Below are 17,996 nucleotides of genomic sequence, written 5' to 3' on the forward strand. Positions count from 1 at the left end.
TACTGTGTGGAAGCTCTCTACAAAAACCTCCATCGTAAGACCAATGGCCCAATCCCTGAAGGAACCTGGCATGGCTATGTCTGCAAGAGGTTTTAAAGTAAGGCAGTATTTACCCCTTAGGACTCTTCTTTAATTGCCATCAATTATATATACAATCTCTTTTGAATTTTAGGTCTTATGTTCTGTTATAGTTCTTTATAACCTAATCTCATCTCCCCAGGGCTGCATCCACATCCACAAGAACCGGGCCGTTCATAAACATCAAGAGCACCGAACATCATGCTCACAGAGACGGCCCAAAGTGTTAATTCAGTGAGTAAAAACTACAGTTATAAAGTGGATAGGTGGTGAGCTTTCTGTGAAATATGGAGTCAGGGTTCATAATTTCAGGTCTATCTATTGTGGTTTAAACCAAGTCATTTCCATTAATGGATTTATCTGTCATTTCATGAGTCGACTTTGGACACAGCTGGGACCTGGACCCGCAAACTGGGTTGTGCCACGAAGCGGAAGGGACTCCACATTGGATGGCACCCGAGGCCATAAGGCAGAAGGGCAGCGCCTGGCGTACGACACCAAAGTATGTGTGTACTTATATACTTGTAACAACACGGAGCAGTTACTTATCAGTGTTAATGGGACATAGAAGCAGTTATTTTCTCATGGAGAGAAAAGAGTTTTTCCGAAACGTTGGTCTCTTAACTTTTGGCACAATGTGTCTGCTTTAATATATTTGCTCATTTTTGCATATGTGAAACTGGGTGTTATGTACTGTAGCTGTATTGTTTGTATAATTGCTGTATATACTTTATATATATAATAAAGGCATTTTTTTTACTTTACATATACCATGTGTGTCTCATTACTAGGGGGTGCATTGGGGCTATTTTAGAAGTGTTTTCTGTTCTGTTTTGGGCCATAATTGCATACTTTTGCACCCATGATAATATATGTATATGTTTCTAAAAGAGAGTGCAGCCTTTTTACTTAGATTTTATTAAACACCCATAACCCAATTCTCTCCTTCTAATGCTCTTTGGTGTGTCTTTTGCAGTGTGACATCTGGTCGCTGGGGATAACCGCCATCGAAATGGCTGAGGGAGAACCACGTAAGTGAATCACAACAATTGTGGCTACTTTATTTTATTACATTGAGCAGCAGAGGTTCTATATCAGAATGGGAGGAATTTGGGATGATTTGCTATTTCCAGCAAAAAATAACTTTTTCTATAGATTAAATAAATAACTTCTAGACATGTTTGATGGACCTGATGTATATGTTTTTCACTTTCAGCATACACAGGGAAATATCCAGTTGAGGACCTGATAATTGAAGCCCAACCACCGAAGCTTCAAATCAAAACACTGGTGAGTCTTCCCAGCTCGTGTCAGATAGACAGAATTACTGCAAGAAATACATGTATATTCTGGGGTATAGCTAATGGTTACTGGGTAAATAGAAGGAGAGAGAGAGAGGGAGGGATGGATGGATAGATAGATAGATGATAGAACAGACAGACAGACAGACAGCTAGATGAGAGAGTGATAGAAAAATATACGATAGATAAGATGATAGATAGACGATAGATAGAGGGATAGATATTTTAAATAGATAGAGGATAGATAGATGATAAATAGATGATATATATAGATAGACAATAGACAGATATACTGCAAATATATGTATATTCTGGGGTATAGCTAATGTTACTGGGGTAAAAGCTTCTGGAATCTGGAAATCTGGGGATTTTTTTTGCTAGCTAAAGCTAAAATCTCTGGTTTTCCAGGTCACAGCATTTGTGTCCTTCTTGGAGTCCTGTCTGAAAAAGGATCCTTCGGAGAGAGGGGAGTGCTCAAGAAACTCCTGCAGCACCCATTTCGTCACCCAACTACCACCTAAGAAGATCGTTCAGGGCTGAGATAGAAGAACATTCTCCGGACTCTGCAGAACTTGCCGGCCAAGAAAGGTGAGGGAATCCATTATATTGATACGACTGCACCATCTTACAGTGTAACTCAACAGCTGCAAGAGTTGGTTTATTTATAATGGCAATGGGAATAATAAACATGTTTTAAGGGGTACTTAATATTAAATTTTAGTATAATGGTGACATTGGCCTTGTAAGACAATTTGCATTTGGTCTTCAGTCTTTATTTTTTTGTTTATGAATCATATGCAAGCTCTAATTAGTATTCATTGAATCACAAATATGATTTTTCCCTATAACAGGACTGAAGGGAGTTGCTCTCTCAAAGCTGCGGGCGTGCTTGTGACTTCTGCACACAGACATCGGCAGAACAAGAAGCAGCTCTGCAAATGGCCCTGGAAGGCTTCTCCTGTTATTGATATTGGGCCAATAACAACAGCCCAGAATGAGTTTCCTAAATCACAGCCAAGGAAAAAGAAACATCCACAGGGTAAGGTCCAATCTCCATTCAGTACAATGGTTCTCAGCTGGTAGACAAATAACAATTTGATCCCCTGCTACCTGGTGGGTGTCTACATTGGTAGGACCCGAATCCTCACTGTGCACAAGAGGTGGGTTTCGGCTAGAAGATGCTCAAGTTTACATTTCTTGGTCACAATCCTCCCCAAAATCAAGGTTTTCTGTGCTGATGGACATTAGCCTCACTGCAGCAGCCACACACAATAACACAACAGGGTAGAATGTGATTGAGAAGGCTCAGGCATTATTTCTTATTCCCATAGCCAGTGCATTTATTTCCAAAAGGAGCATCAGTCTGGGAGAAAAAACTTCCTAACATGAGGAACCCCTAATGAATAAGGCTTGTCCATAAATGCCATGCCTCTGAATGAGAATTAATGATGATCTATTACTGACTGATATTTTTTTCTCATACAGATCCAGTGGCATTTGCAGCTCCACCAGCAACATCTCCTTTCAAGCTGATGAAGTTCAGCAAGTGGTAACTTCAAGATTCCTGCAACTACACCAGCGGGACTTTATCTCCTCCTGTAGCTCCATGATCATATTCTTTTCAGACTACCACATCTCCACCAGTGGTGTCTTTGCTTCATTTTACCTCACTCCACCCGCACACATCTCCACCTCACTTTGAGGTGCCATAGTTCATCCATCTTCCTTTTTTTGCAGACTACTACAACTCCAGCATCTTGCCTTAAGCATCTACATTTCACAGAACCATAGCTCCAACATTCATATCTACCTCTACAGCTCCACTAGCAGCATCACATTTTCAAACACCATAGCTCCACTATTAGGACCTTAGTTTTCATTAGTATCCAATTACCAATCTACCCAAGGACTTTTCATTTAACTTTAGCTCCATCACGAGCCCTTATGTGCTAACACACCTCCACCAATATCTTCTTTTATTTACATATCATCAAGAGTTTCTCCTCTTTAAATATCCTTTAATCCTTGCCCTCTTACTACACCTCCATTTAGTCACCACCACACACTAAATGATTCACCTACACAGAGGATTCTCTTCTCCAATTTTTTCTTTTGCCTCCCCCCCTGCAATCTTCTAACACCAATTCCTCATTGGTTTGACTATGAAGATTTTCATTCATCCAGGTCATGGTATATCTAGTATAGGTAAATCTAAAAACAACTGGACTTGCTGAGTAATCATCCGAGCCAGCTTCTTCAGTTCAACTGACTGGTTGAACTGAAGAAGCTGCTCGGATGAGTAGTGAAACATCTTCATTGATTACTCAGCAAGTCCAGTTGTTTTTAGATTTACCTATACTAGATATCCTCAATGGTTTCTTCTGTTCAAATTCTTTCCTTTCTAAATTCTATCTTTCAAGCCTTCCACTCAACAACCAGTCACATCTCCTACTCTAAACCCTGACATAAACTCTTAGTTCTGATACTGACATAATCTCATAGTACAAGTTGATCCAGGGACTTGTCCGATTGCCCGTTGGGAGTCAGGAAGGAATTTTTCCCCCTCTGAGGCAAATTGGCTCTGGCTTCAGATGGGGTTTTTGCCTTCCTCTGGATCAACTACTAAATAGGAAGATCCCTTTTATACTAAAACTTGAACCTAATGGATGTGAGTCCTTCCCAACTTAAATTAGTATAAATTAATCTAAATGCATAAATATAACATCCAATTTATAAATAAATATTTTAATACACATTTCATTGGTGTTCTTGCATTTTTTATAGTTCTATAGTATTGCCAGGGAACATTACAGAGGAGGGAGACCTCTAGTGCAAGGGAAAAGGGTCACTGAAAAGTGAAGGTGGAATCAAGAGGCAGGGTGGGAGAAATTGGTGAAAGGAGGTGCTAAGGATGAATAAATATAAGAAGGGGATAAGCCATGTCTGGACCCAGTCCTACTGATCTGCACTGATGTCAGAGGTTTGGTCAGTCAATCCCATACAAATGATATATAGTCAGTACAGCAGCCCCTCTGCCCTGATATTAATCCATGCAGTTTATGTTTAGTCCAGGATTTACTTGCCCTTTAAGAGACAGGGTGGTAGACAGGAATATATTCATATTCCAGTCTCTTATTCAATTCAATGCATGGTTGCTAGGGTAATTTGGACCGGATGGCTGAAACTGCAAACTGGAGAGCTGCTGAATAAAAAGCTAAACAACTGAAAAGCCACAAATAATAAAAAAATAATAAAAAATGAAACCAATTGCAAATTGTCTCAGAATATCACTCTCTACATCATACCAAAAGTTAATTTAAAGGTGAACAACCCCTTCAACATGAGACAGGGAGGAAAGCAGTAATCTCAACAGCCTGATTGTGCCAGTTACTTTCATTCTCGCCCAGAGTCTGCTGGAGATAGTCAATAGCTGAATAAGGGAACCAGACCAACTGAGAGGAGCCTGGGGGAATGAAACATCATTGCTATCCTTTATACAGTGCATGGCTTCTCCAGTAGAACTAATTTTCCTATCACAGTGGCACAAGCACAGTTGGTTCAGTTCAGGAGGCAATAAAGCCTTAAAGGAGAAGGAAAGGCTAAAACCAAGTAAGCTTTATCAGAAAGGTCTATATAAATACACCAAGTAATTCTGCTCTGAGTCCCTTTGAAGATGTTAATAGTCTTCCTGACATTCAAGTTTTTTTCAGAGAAAAAACTCGGTTCGAGTTTAGTAGAATTTGATTAAAGGTTTCAGGTCGGAAAATATTAGTTCGAGTTTTAGATATTCGATTGTTTTTTCTTAAATAACCTCCCAATCAAATTTGGAGTATATTCGAATTTATTAGAGTTAAAAAAAAAAACTCACATGAATTCGAAATTCGACCTTTGATAAATGGGCCTCCCCAAATTTATGGGAAACAAACAGCTATACACAAATGACAGGATTATATATAGATCTATATTATATAGTCTTACTCCTGTCATATTCCAGCTGTCACATATGCATCATGTACTGACCAGGAAGGTATCAGGGCATGTCAGGAATATAATGCTATCATTCAGTTAGCCAGAAGAGAATTGAGAAGGGACTTGTACCTTTTCTGTAGTTGTGTCGGTATATATGGAACTCATACTGGAGTTCACACAGTAGTTGTGGGTCATTAGGTCAACGGTACGAGCATGAGATTCAATGATACCTACAATCTACCTAAGGCATATTTAAGTGAGACTTCATGAAGAAAGTGAAGCATCTGCTCACTGTGCAAGTGCCCCCTCCAGGACAGAAAAGAAATGGGCAGTTACCTCATTATGGAGATTTACATATGGAAACTCTACAAGGTCCTGCAGCTGGGAGCACTCACACAGAACCACTATGAGCTGCCGTAAACAGTCCAGTTGCCTGAAAGATGAAAATATAATTATTAAACAGCAAGAGTGACTCTAGCATTAAAGGCAAGGTCCCTTGGCCAACCCTCCTCTCCTACCCAAATGGAACATGCTCTTCCACTAATGCAAGACTTTACTGGGCTTTATATGGTGCTACAATGTTTACATTTTCCTGATTATCCGGGTATTGTTCTGGCTGGGCTGAAACTCCACTTGGCCAAAAAATTCCTTGGCCTGTGTATGCAGTCTAAGGACGAGCACAATAAAAAAGCCCATGTCTGATCTCATAGGTGGGCAATAGTGAGCAAACTGGACAAAGATCTGCTTCTTTGGTAAACTGGCAAAAGGAGAGGATAATGTATAACTATTTGGATTTACAATGCATGTTATGCAACTAGACTTAAGTGAACTTGTCACGGGGGCCGTACCTGCTAGGATCTGGGATTTGAGTTAATGGGTCGTATGCTTGGCTGTTGTGTCCCATGTCTAAGTGATGCTTGAAAATCCGAGTCCTTAATGCTGCCTTAAAATAAAATAAACACAGATAGATATAAATAGCTAAATATATAGATGCAGTATGAGAATTGGAACGTCCAATAACTCTTTCCGTAATCTGGATCTTCATACCTTAAAATCATGTAAACATTAAATAAAACCAATAGGCTGGTTTTGCTTCCAATAAGGATTAATTATATCTTAGTTGGGATTAAGTACAAAGTTACTGTTGTATTATTACAGAGAAATAGGAAATCATTTTTAAAATTTTGGCTTATTTTGATAAAATGGAGTCTATGGGACACAGCCTTTCCGTAATTTCCTGAAATGAAGAGCAAGATGCCCCATAAAGATGCTTACCAGTAGGTTTTGCCGCTGCGGGCTGCAGTTCAGGGATGCCGCCTGTTGGAGGTGCCATTTTCTGGGCATCGCCATCCTCTAAAAACAACGAGAAAAAACGTGCAGCAAAATATTAGAACTCTGAATTTCATCCTTGTCAGACACAATATAACTGAAAATAGAACACCCTTCTAATACGCTTTAAAGGAATTGTTCAGTGTAAAAATAAAAACTGGGTCAATAGATAGACTGTGCAAAACGTGGTGTATTTTATCTGTCTTATGTCTTCCCCCAACTACTCTGTTTAAACAGTTGCCCCCCAGGGATATGAACAGGAATAGTAACCGTCTCAGAGGCCGGCAGCATGGCTAATTACCAATCAGAGCTGCAGCCTGTGGATTCAATATGAAGCCATTTTTAAATGGGTGAGGCAACAAACTTAGAATGCAATGTGATGCTGCGGGGGGTGGATGTTGCACCCCCACCCCCTGCAAGAACAGAGGAACCTGAATCACAGCTCAGGGACATATTATGGGATGCCCATCCTTCAGCCTTCCTGTGATGACTGAAAGAAGACATTTATCTTGTTTCCAGTTGTGCCATTGTGTGGGTCCTTGCAGGAATTTATTATGGGTGCCCATAGTAACAGTGACATCTGGCCAGGCTTACAGGCTGAAATTGAATGACATGGAGACTTTATTGCTATACAGTGAGGGATCAGTGCAACACCAACTGGCCACTAACTAGAGCTTGCACACAAGCATGGCATTTAGATCCAGTTCCAGTATGTACAGCAGGTAAATAGCCATCCCCTCCCAATACTTGCACTGCTGCCGCACAGCTCACTCACCTAGCATGCCCCATACCAACTGCTGAAAAGTTGCACATTACAGACAAGTGCTTTACAAAAACAGAGATATTTGCTCTTTCCTTGCAAGGGCACCAGCATGGGGTGGGCATAGACTGTTGTGCCCCACTCCATGTGGCAGTAGCTGTGCCATGCTTACTCATGACCTACTAATCCTACATCATGTTCATCACTCTGCTGTGGAGGAGAGACACCCGAAACTGCTGATCTTCATGAGCCGGCTGGGGACCACACAACTAGTTGAGTGGTTCTGGGGGTATTTATGTGCGGTATTTATATAATATTTCATATATATATATATATATATATATATATATATATATATATATATTATATATATATATATAAGACCAGCAGCACTGGGTGTCTCTCCAGGTGGTTCATTGATTTTTTATACATATATAACATACTGTATATATACAAAACCACGTATTCAAGGAACCAGCACTCCCATATAAAACTTCAATTGTTTATTGTGTTGTACCAATGTCCAACGTTTCGGTCCTTGTTAGGACCTTTCTCCTGTACATATTGTAACTGGATCTAAATTGGTACAACACAATAAACAATTGAAGTTTTATATGGGAGTGCTGGTTCCTTGAATACGTGGTTATATATATTTTAACCATGCAACCCGGCTATATATGCCAAAATAACGGTTGCCTTGGAGTGCGGATACTCACTGGAATGTGATATATATATATATATATATATATAAGAGAACTGTAGAGATCGCACTCACAGGACTTAGATAAATAAAAAGATTTTTTATTTGTGGATAATCACTGACGTTTCGGCTGATACAACAGCCTTTCTCAAAGTGAGGGGGGAGATTAAACAAACTGATTAAATACATGGTGTGGCGGGAAGAAAAACAGCCGATTGACAAGGGAAGTGATGTAACTGTGACATCATACAAGAAAAATACAAGAAAAAATACTGAGAAAAAGTGAGAAAATATTTGTACAAACACAACATTACTAATTACATACTTAGGGCACGAGTAGTTATGTATTAATACGTTAAATCGCTGATTTAACGTATCACTGTGGGGCAAATTCACTAACATTCGTAGTTGTGCCAGGCGCAACTTCGCCGCGCTTCGCCGCACTTCGCCACACTTAGTTTCGCCAGCGCTCCGCAAATTCACTGAAATCCGAAGTTGCGCACAGGGGTAGCGTAAGATTGCGAAGTTGCGCTAGCGTTGATTCGCTAAGTGAAGCGAAGTTACGCTAGTGAAGGCTAATTTGCATACGGCGCCAAATTCAAATTTCAATGGAGGAATATGTATCAGCACTACAAATGCCTAGAAAACCTTCAAATCATCAAATAAAAATTTTATTTTGCCCTACACATGTGCCCACTGTCTAGGTAAGTTGCCATGAGTCAGGAAATGTAGGGGGAAGGAGGGGAGCCCCAAAAAACATTTTCGATCTTTTTCAGCCTATCACCCATAATGTACAAAGAAAAAACGCCAGCGTTTTTTGGGACTTAGAAAAAATGTAGACTTTTTTTGAAACAATCCCTATCTACTCTATTGCGCTTGCCAGGTCTGAGGTGGTGAAGGAAGTCTAGCGTAAAAGGTAGCGTTCAGTACACTGCGCGCGTTAGTGAATTTGCGTAGTTACGTCGCTAGCAAAACTTCGCCAGGCGTAAGGGTGCGAAGTAACACTAGCGAAACTACGCCAGCGTTCGTTAGTGAATTTGCGCAGTAACGAAAATGCCAAATGCTAGCGAATTAACGCTAGCGTTCGGCGCTTCAGCGCTTAGTGAATTTGCCCCTGTGTGTCTCAAAAGATCAAACAAGAGATTAAAAGAGGAGAGAAAGCAGGAACGGAAAACGCTGTGTTGCGAGGTGTATCATATCCATAATGTAGACCAGTGATCCCCAACCAGTAGCTCATGAGCAACATGTTGCTCTCCAACCCCTTGGATGTTGCTCCCAGTGGCCTCAAACCAGGAGCTTATTTTTGAATTCCAGGCTTGGAGGAAAGTTTTGGTTGTATAAAAACCAGGTGTACTGCCACCAGAGCCTCAATGTAGGTTGACAATCCACATAGGGGCTATCAAATGGCTAATCACAGCACTTATTTGGCACCCAATGAACATTTTTCATGCTAGTGTTGGCTCCCCAACCCCTTTTACTTCTGAATGTTGCTCATGGGTTCAAAAGGTTGGGGATCCCTGATGTAGACCAACGCTCTTAAGAAGCAATATGTTGTGGAAAAGACGGAAAAAATACAGAACATATAGAATGGTTAAAGTGTGTAAAGTATTTCCCAAATAACAGTCACATGTATTTTTTGTTTTTCTATACACTCCATCTTAGGTGACCGGGGGTGTATCTGTCCAGATTGACTGACCCCACCTCCTTTCTAACTACATTTTCCGTTTTCTCCCTTTTTTCTCTGTATTAACTACGGTTCTTGTCCTGAGTTCTGTTTATATTCTTCATTTTTTGTGGACCCCAACATTTTTTTTTTCATTTTTCAAAATTTTTTCATTATTCAATTTTTTCATTATTCAGTTTTCATTTTTCATTTCCATTTTTTATTTTTCCATTTGTTATATACTTTTCACTTTCCTTTTCCATAGTGATTTTTTCACACGTTGAGTGAACTCCATTTTTCCAGTTCCATTATTCCAGACTCGTGTCTATTTGTGTTATTATTTTTCCAGATTTTCAGCACTAATTTTTTCCGCTTTGGATTATTTATTCGCCCATGTATATATTTTTTACAGATTTCAGTTAACCCTCTGGCTTCCTCAACTACGGAGATTACCATGAACATGGGAATTATCGAATGACCACGCATCCGTGGACCTGCACGACAGAATAAAAACGGGACACACTTGGGATGTCGGCTAATCTAACGTACGTCTGACCAGTTCCCAACACACTCCAATAGATGCCTGATGATCGAATATACGGCTTACTATCTACAATTAAAGTTACTGACATTCATCATCACCAGACAGTGAAGGAACGCACTATTGTTAACGGACCTTATTCAGTTGATGGTTCCTATAAATGGTGACGTAACAAGGCGATGTATATCCCAGAAGTACACATGAAGTAGAAAAACCTCCAGACTTTTGGAGGCCTGGCAAGAAGGAACAACGATTGATCCTACCACATGGCTAATGGATGCCCAGAGGTTACATCGAGGAAATGTAATTGCGGCATTCGCAAAGGGACTTGTGAATTGCCAGCAAAACAATATATACCTGGAATGCGGTGTATTTCACCCGAACTAGGTTGGCAGAAAGCTAATTAACAATCAACTGTACCCTTTTAATATTTCCGATAATAAGGAACAATGATAGACCCTACCACATGGGTAATGAATGCTCAGCGGCTACATTGAGGAAGGGTAATAGCGGTGATATTCAATGGAATTGCAAATTGCCAGCAACACAATCTATACCTGTAACCTTGCAGCTAATTTGATTAGATCAAAGTTGGCAGAGAGCTAATTAACAATAGACACGGACCTTGTTAATGGACTTATATAGAGCTCACTCTACTGCTCATTCATACCCAATTTTGGATTCAATTCTCCTTAATACTTCTATTTTAATTTTTATTTTTTCTGATTATTTTTTATTTGTTTTTTATTTTTTAATTTTAATTATTTTTTGTTGTATATTTTCGAATTTTCTTCTTTTTTTCTTTTTCTTTGTTTCCATTATCCTCTCTTGTTCCGTTTTTTCTTTATTCTTCTTTCTCAATCTTGCTTCACACTTTACCCATTCAATATGTTCTGTATTTTTGCCGTCTTTTCCACTACATATTGCTTCTTAAGAGCCGCATTGGTCTACATTATGGATATGATACACCTCGCAACACAGTGTTTTCCGTTTCCTACTTTCTCTCCTCTTTTGATGTCTTGTTTGATCCTTATCTTTTGACACTCCTTTGCAACAAAAAAGACCCAGATTGTATCCCCATATTTTTCTTGTATGATGTCACAATCACGTCCCTTGTCAATCGGCTGTTTTCCTTACTATAGAAAGCAGTTATTTATGGGTCACTGTATCAAATGTCATGGCAAAATCCAAATTGATCTCATGTATTGCCTATAATTGCCAGGCTGAGACTGTAATGCCTTTTAAAATATTGGAATGATATCAGCTTTCCTCCAATTCATAGGTACCATGCTAGATGAAAATAAATCTGAGAAAATCAGAAATAGGACCCTAGCGAAGACTGAACTAAGCTCTCTCTGTACCATAGGATGTATTCCATCTGGCCCAGGGCCTTATCCACATTACTTTTGCTTAAACATATCCTCGGGCACTGATAACCTTGTTTGCTCTAAACTATGCATATCTTTACAGAGTGGGGTCTGTACCTCGGAGGCATCCCTACCATATATGATATTCACCTCTCCACCAGAATTTTCCCCTAATTCTCATCTAAATTATCTTCCCTGAAGTACTCTCTGCTCCTATCCCCATTCAAAGATTAACATCTCCTCCATCCTTTTAGCAATCCTCTTCCTCAAAGCAGCTGTACCATCATCATTGAGGTGTCCCCATCCCTGGCAAAGAGCCTATAGCCAATGGAAAAATCAGCCCAGTTCTCCAAAAACCCAAATCCCTTCTCTTTATACCAATCTCTTAGCCACACTAACATACAGTCATATGAAAAAGTTTGGGAACCCCTCTCAGCCTGCATAATAATTTATTCCACTTTCAACAAATAAGCTCGTTAAGCCTTGAACTTCATAGGCAGGTGTGTCCAATCATGAGAAAAGGTACAGTACAGTATTTAAGGAGTCCAGTTGCAAGTTGTGCTGCCCCTTTGAACAGTGACAGTATGGGATCCTCAAAGCAACTCTCAAAAGATCTGAAAACAAAGATTGTTGAGTATCATGGTTTAGAGAAAGGCTACAAAAAGCTATCTCAGAGATTTAAACTGTCAGTTTCAACTGTAAAGAATGTAATCAGGAAATGGAAGGCCATAGGCACAGTTGCTGTAAAACCCAGGTCTTGCAGGCCAAGAACAATACAGGAGCGGCATATGCGGAGGATTGTGAGAATGGTTACAGACAACCCTTCAAAGATCCTGCTGCAGATGGTGAATCTGTACATCATTCTACAATTCAGCACAATTTGCACAGGGAACATCTGTGGTGAGAAAGAAGCCCTTTCTGTGCTCACGCAAACACAAACAGAGTCACTTATTGTATGCAAAAGCTCATTTAGACAAGCCGCAGTCATTTTGGAACAAAGTGTTTTGGACTGATGAGACAAAAATTTAGTTATTTGGTCATAACAAAAAGCACTTTGCATGGCGGGAGAAGCACACTGCATTCCAAGAAAAATGACATGGCAATCTTCGATTGGCTAATCGCCATGTCATTGTTTTCAATGTCCTGTCCAGATTTCCTAGTTTGGGTCTGTCCTGGTGAAATTTGGACAGATGGCAGCCCTATATAAGGTGCTGATTGGACTTGACTTTTAAAATATGCATCTGTTGGTATTTTAAACCTGAAAAGTGAAGAAGGCATTTAAAAGGGCAAGTGCAGTTACTTTGGACCCTAATCACTACAGAATTTGTATCTATCCACTTGGATTTATGAAACCTCCATACATAGTGAGATCAGGAGACTTTTCACAGGGGATAGTAAATTTACCCAATGTGGCTGAAAGTCAAAAGGAAGATATGGCAGTTCAACCTCAGTCATTGTATGGTCAAAATACTCTTGTGATGTTACCCCCCGCCCCTGCCCCAGGTCCCCAGATGAATTACCTTGAGGTCAAGATGTAGGACATACATCTGATGCATGTAGAAGATGCCCTCACAGTACTGGTGCACATACACCATTGCATCCACCTCCATTAACTAGTAATTCTCATCTCTCAAACACCCTGGGGGGGGGACACAATAAGAGATGGAGCTAAAGCCTGGATGGGTAGTTATTGGGACTGGATGGCAGATTTAAGGATATGGATTTATTCCTGGAGTATTTAGCAGAAAAGGTTTAGAGCTATAATATGGTGGGTGCACAATGGTCAAGAAGAGAAAGTGAAAGGGAACAAAACGGGTCTGGACTAGCAATGCGCTGTTGAATGTTTATCATCCTTTGACCTAACCCAACCTGTGCCTTACTCAGGCCACAATATGGATTTATGTACCTGGGCAGCCACTTCTCCGACATCATCAGCAGGGGCAGGGAAAGCACAAGTATATAAACAACCATTGTATAACTAGTGGTGAAACAATAATCTCCACTTACTATTCTAGAATGAAAAAGATCTCATTAGGCATCTCCACCTCATCAAACATCTGGATGATATAAGGGTGATCCAACTGGTTCATCACTTGGATTTCATTTAAAGGCATCTCCTAAACCCAAATAAAGAGACATGGTAAGATACTGTAAAGACCTAGAGAATCCTTACACTTTTGTAGGCCTAGGTTCCCTGATTTTCACTTTTTGGCTTTTTTAAGTCTGACTTATAGACTGCATCCCACAGTCACACCCCAGTAAGTAGCTCTGAACCCCAGATGTACATCTGATCCTTTCTTCCAATTCTTACACTTGTTTTGGAGGAGAAAGAAGTACTTTAATGGAGAACAGATTCCCACGAAATACATCTCTTTTCCCTGGATATTGTCTTTCACAAAAATGCCATTAACCTTCCTGGTTTCCCTATCATAGCAGGGATGGACTGACAGACAATTTTTCTCACTATGTACATTTACACCTTCAAAACTATGTAACTGATAAAATTCTTATTGAAAGATTCTCAACACATTTTGCATTTACACAATGAGGTGCAGACTATTTGTGGCACACAGTTGATGCCGAATCACTATCCACCAATATATCATGTCCTGCATATAAAGGCCTTCAGTCCTTATGTCCATGCATTCCTCGGGATGAGGGTTGAGCAAACCTGGTCCTACATAAGAACAACATTGATAATATTCCAATTATATGGAAAGGGTCTAGGGATATACTGTACTTAAATATATTTATTTCAGGCTTCAGTTTGTATAATAGTGGAATCATATCAAGATCTGTAACAGATCCTGTTTTCTTGATCTCGTCCTTGAGGGCAGGTACAACTGGGATTCAAAAGAGAAAGAGAGAAATCTAGCAATCACCATCCAAAATAGCTAGGAAACATATATAGCCATTCCCTCAGATTTTTCGGAGGATCCACTCCACTTTGGTTAAGGAGAAGGAGTTTGAGGGGTGGCTGATAAAGTGAGAAATCAGGCTATGGGAACAAACCGACTTGTTAGGTTTGGATTCCAATATCAGGAGAGAGTCCACCACTGTCGGTAATCATATTTTAATAGACAAAATCAACAATAAAATATCTTTTAGGGTGGTGGCAGACGGGGAGATTAATCACCCAGCAACAAATCTTCTCGACTGCTGGCGACTAATCTCTCCAAATGCCTTCATATTTACAAAGTCACCCGAAGTTGTCGCTCAAGGAAACTTCGGAAATCTGAAGCGATTTGTGTGCCATCCCACTGGTGATTCGTATTCTTGCCAGCATGAAGGCATTACAGGGAGATTAATCATCCACTGTAGAGAAGATTTGTCACTGGGCGACTAATCTCCCTGTCTGCCTCCACCCTTCAACAGAAATAAGATACAGGTATGAGATCCGTTATCTGAAAACCCATTATCCAGAGAGCTCCATATTACAGAATGGCCATCTCCCATAGACTCCATTTTATCTAAATAATTCAGTTTTAAAAATAATTTCCTTTTTCTCTGTAATAATAAAACAGTAATTTGTACTTGATCTCAACTAAGATATATAATTAATCCTAATTGGATGCAAAACAAGCCTAATGGATTTATTTAATGTTTTTTTCATGATTTTCTAATAGACTTAAGGTATGAAGATCCAAATTACAGAAAGATCCCTTATGTGGAAAGCCCCAGGTCCCAAGCATTCTGGATATCAGGTCCCATAGCTGTACAGATAATACCATCTTATGTATCGCGTTTAATCCACATTGCCAGCGGGAAGGCAGTTCGGAGAGATTAGTTGCCCCCAGTAGAGAAGATTTGTCGCTGGCTAATCTCCCCGTCTGCCTCCACCCTTAAACAGAAATGAGATACAAATACTGTAATCCCATTTTCTGTATCGCTTTTTATCCACATTATAGAGAGATCCAATCCTGCTTAGCTAGGTATTGAGTATTTTATCTACAGTTATTCCTGGACACTAACCCTAGGGCAGAGGTGCCCAAAAGGTAGATCAGGATCTATCTGTAGACCTTTAGCTGGTGATCAATAGATCTCAAGACACTGTCAACCAACAGCTTGACTAAATCACCCTCCTATATTTCATGTTTATCATGATATTTATTATGTTAAAGGAGAAGGAAAGGTAAAAACAAGTAAGCCTTATAAGAAAGGGCCACCTAAATATACCAGTAAACCCTCAAAGTAGTGCTGCAGTGAGTCCTCTGTCAAAAGAAACACTGCATTTCTTTCCTTCTATTGTGTACACATGGATTTCTGTATCAGACTTCCTGCCTTCAGCTTAAACCTCCTTGCCCCGGGCAAGAGCATGCTCAGTTTGCTCCTCTCCCCCCCCCCGCCCTCCCTTCTCTGCTGTAATCTGAGCCCAGAGCTATAAGTGAACAGGGAGAGACTCAGGCAGGAAGTGATGTCACACCAAGCTAATACTGCAGCTGCTATCATAAACAAACAGAGAGCTTATACATTTTCCCATAAATCAGTATTTATGTATTTTCGATGGAACAGAATGCTAACAATGCTTTTATGGATGTAGATGTATGGGCACTCCTGCCCTAGGGTATCATTTAAGAAATTCCAATACACGAGGATAGAGACCTTCTTGTGAGCTTGGTCAGATGTGGGGGGGAAAAAGAGATGCATTTACTGACCATACAAATAATTCTTTCTCCTCCAAAACAACAGGGGAAGTGTTAGAGCTGAAAGTAAGGATCACATTTACATGGGGGGTTCTGAGCTACTTACTGGCATACAACCATGGGTCGCAGTATATGAGTCTGACTAAAAGTGAGATATAGGGAACATAGGTCTAAAAGAGTGATGAATTGTATGGTTTCTCAAAACATACAGTATATGTCAGGGTAAAAATGCAGATTAATTTATATAGACTTCTTTTTGGTTTTACTTTGCCACTATTTTTCCTCATCATCCTTATCCTTACCCGATCTTTACTGCTGAGAACTTTCACCACAAGGTTCAGGCCAGTGGACTTTGTGCAGAGATGAACTTCTCCGAAGAGCCCCCTGGCACACAAACAAAGACTGATTATTTCCAGGGATTTGGGCAGAATGGGAGAGAATATGTGTGGAATAGTAAGGCATCACATGGAAACAGAATTACTACTTGGCCCAATTCTACCTACCTAGAATATTTCCAGGGACCTTAGATTGTAAGTTCACTGGAACAGGGACAGATGAGAATGTGATAGGGACCTTAGATTGTAAACTTACAGGGTAAGGAACTGATAGGATTGTGATAGGGGCTTTCGATTATAAGCTGCACTGGGACAGGGACCTTAGATTGTAAACTCTCAGGGGCAGGGATTGATGGTAATGTAATAGAGGGCATAGATTGTAAGATCCCTGGGGCAGGGTTATGTGATAGGGGCCTTAGACTGAAAGCTCCACTAGGCATGGACTTATGGGAATGGAATAGGTACCTTAGATTGTAAGCTCACTGGTGCAGGGAGAGATGCAAATGTGATAGGGACCTAGAATTACTACATCACTGGGGCAGAGGCTTATGGAAATGTGATAGGGTCCTTAAATTGTAAGTGCCAATGGGCAGAGATAAGTGGGAATGTAATAGGGAACTTATAGATTGTAAGCTCCACTGGGCAGGGACTAGTGGGAATGTGATAGGGACCATGTATTGTAAGCTCCACTAGGCATAGACTAATGGGAATGAGATAGGGGCCTTCAATTGTAAGCTTTTTGGGATAAGGACCGATGGGAATGTTATACAGACTATAGATTGTAAGCTCCAATGGACAAGGACTAGTGGGAATGTGACAGCGAATTAGATTGTAAACTTCACTGGGGCAGGGACAGGAAGAAATGTATACTTGCCAAAATGTATATTTCCCTCCTGTATTTCTACTGCTTCTGCTACTAGTAGGACAGTGGAGAAGAAAAAGCTTTAATAGTTTATCACCCTATTTGCGTACTGTGATAAAGTTACCTCTCTGTGCATTATATGCATTCCTGGTGTGTCCTGTGTTTTCCTGCCCCTACTAGGACTGGGAGAGGCTGTTAGTTGTGTTCTCTGGATCTGCTCTTCCACCGTGTCCTTACAAGGCAGTAGAGGGGTCAAGTAGAGGGACGGTTCAGCCCTCAGTGCTAGTACCCCCAATTTCTTGGCTTCATGGTCTTGAGTCCTGTTGGTCCTGTAAAGCCTTCCTCCTCTGTTTGACTGGACTGGCTGGAAGGAAACACAGTGTCTTTGAACCCAACTGTTGCCATGTTAAACACAGTTACTTTTAGAAACCCATTATTTGTATTCAAT

The 17,996-nt window shown here is 40.3% G+C and overlaps 2 long non-coding RNA genes across 5 annotated transcripts in view; one reads left to right on the forward strand and one right to left on the reverse strand.

Annotated features, from left to right (window-relative positions):
* LOC121395534 overlaps positions 1–541 on the forward strand; it is a 9,599-nt gene extending 9,058 nt beyond the window's left edge. The window contains exon 4 of the long non-coding RNA XR_005962533.1: positions 454–541. This is a non-coding gene — a long non-coding RNA (uncharacterized LOC121395534). The remainder of the gene's footprint in view (positions 1–453) is intronic.
* LOC121395531 overlaps positions 1–17,996 on the reverse strand; it is an 81,990-nt gene that overhangs the window by 21,435 nt on the left and 42,559 nt on the right. For all 4 annotated transcript variants that reach the window (XR_005962527.1, XR_005962529.1, XR_005962526.1 and 1 more), the window contains 6 exons: positions 17,673–17,912; positions 16,654–16,735; positions 13,716–13,825; positions 6,624–6,701; positions 6,197–6,291; positions 5,685–5,781 (listed from right to left, as the gene is read on the reverse strand). This is a non-coding gene — a long non-coding RNA (uncharacterized LOC121395531). The remainder of the gene's footprint in view (positions 1–5,684; positions 5,782–6,196; positions 6,292–6,623; positions 6,702–13,715; positions 13,826–16,653; positions 16,736–17,672; positions 17,913–17,996) is intronic.

The sequence above is a fragment of the Xenopus laevis genome, chromosome 7L (genome assembly GCF_017654675.1).
Source record: "Xenopus laevis strain J_2021 chromosome 7L, Xenopus_laevis_v10.1, whole genome shotgun sequence".
NCBI lineage: Eukaryota > Metazoa > Chordata > Amphibia > Anura > Pipidae > Xenopus > Xenopus laevis.